Genomic DNA, 1,988 nt, shown 5'->3' with positions numbered 1-1,988 from the left:
TTTCTTCATACACGGCGCACTTAAGTGCATATGGTGAGCATTAGTATTATACTTAAACGAAATATAGGAATTGTCAACTAAGCATCAGTCTCATATATATATATATAATGTCTATATCATTATTAGGATGAGAAGTACAAACATTTACTAAATCTATAACCGGCGGTCCTTATGCTGATTAGAGTTTATCTTAGAATATTTTGATAATGTTCGCTTACTAAAGGCTACATTTACAATAGTATAGGTCTCGAAAATTAATGAAGTCCAGCGCAAATCAAGTTTGTTAGATGATGATGATGATGATATGGATGTAGCTCACAAAATTTTAATTCGCTAATACTGTAGCGGAATTCATTAAGTATAAGCGGAAAGTAAACATCAAAAGTTAAAGGGTTTATGATTGAATAACAAAGAAAAAAAAAATCAAATAAGAAATAACGAAACGAAGGAAGAATTCGCATTTAGTTAAAGCTTCAACGGTTTATTTAAAAATAACAGTTAAAATAGCTTTAATATTTATTTATTTTTGTTAAGAAATTGCAACTATTTGCAGTTTTATTTATTAATTTTTTGAAAAAAAAAAAATTAATTAATTTCTGTATTAAATACTATTTGAATTAATTATATTTAAAACATTTTCTTTAAATAATGAAATCGTAATTACAAATAATAAACACGTGATTTATCAAAACGAAATGAAAAAGTTAAAACAGCCATTAAATTCAAAAATATTATTGAGTAAAACAAAATAACACAGGATTAATTGGTCCTATTTTGATCAATCTTACACTGTTAAAAATTTCTTTGGTAAACTTACTAAAAATGTGTGGGAAGTTTTAACGCAAAACAATTTAGTAAATTTACTAAACAGAATGCTTCAACTCAATTTGAGAAAATTACAAAATGTTTTTGGAAATTTACCAAGCAGTTCCAGAAGATTTAAATAGTAATTTTATCATACAGTTTTGTAATTTTACTCAAGAATGTATCATGAAAATGCTTAGTAAATTTACTATGCTGTTTTGTAACTATACTACTTAATTCACTTGAATTGAGTTTGATAAAATTGCAAAATATTTTTGGAGATTTACCAAGCGGTTACAGAAAATTTGATTAGTAATTTTACTATACAGTTTTGTAATTTTATTCAATAATTGATCATAAAAATGTTTAGTAAATTTACTACGCAGTTTCGTAACTACACCAACCAATTCATTTGAATTGGGTTTGATAAAATTACAAAATATTTTTGGAAATTTGCCAAGCAGTTACAGAAAATTTGATTAGTAATTTTACTATACAATTTTGTAATTTTAATCAATAATTGATCATAAAAATGTTTAGTAAATTTACTACGCAGTTTCGTAACTATACCAACCAATTCATTTGAATTGGGTTTGATAAAATTACAAAATATTTTCGGAAATTTACCAAGCAGTTACAGAAAATTTGATTGGTAATTTTACTATACAGTTTTGTAATTTTAATCAATAATTGATCATAAAAATGTTTAGTAAATTTACTATGTAGCTTTCTTATTGTACTGTACAATTGATTTCAATTGAGATTTTTAAAACTAGAGACATCTGATGTTATTTTACCAACTTATTATTGTTGCTGTTATTTTATTTTTGATACTTCCTAATATCCTGGAAGTCGTTAATTTAAATAATTTAAACGTTAAAAATATAGGACTTAATTGATTAATTTAAAATTAAAATATAAATAAAAATTATTACTTATTGTTTACGTTAATAAAACCATTTATTGAGGAAATAAAATAGTAATACTAATAGCAGCATAAAATAATATTGATACTTTACAAAGTATCATAAACAATTTACGCCAAAATGACAAAAATAAGCTGAACGATATAGTTATAAATAATAGTAATGGAACAATATAAACTAAACTAATTTTAGAATAAAGTTATCCTATATCATCTAATTAAAAAGTAACAAGTTATGGATAAAATTGGAGACTCGAGT

This window comes from Melitaea cinxia, chromosome 13, assembly GCF_905220565.1.
Source record: "Melitaea cinxia chromosome 13, ilMelCinx1.1, whole genome shotgun sequence".
NCBI lineage: Eukaryota > Metazoa > Arthropoda > Insecta > Lepidoptera > Nymphalidae > Melitaea > Melitaea cinxia.
This window is presented reverse-complemented; position numbering follows the sequence as displayed.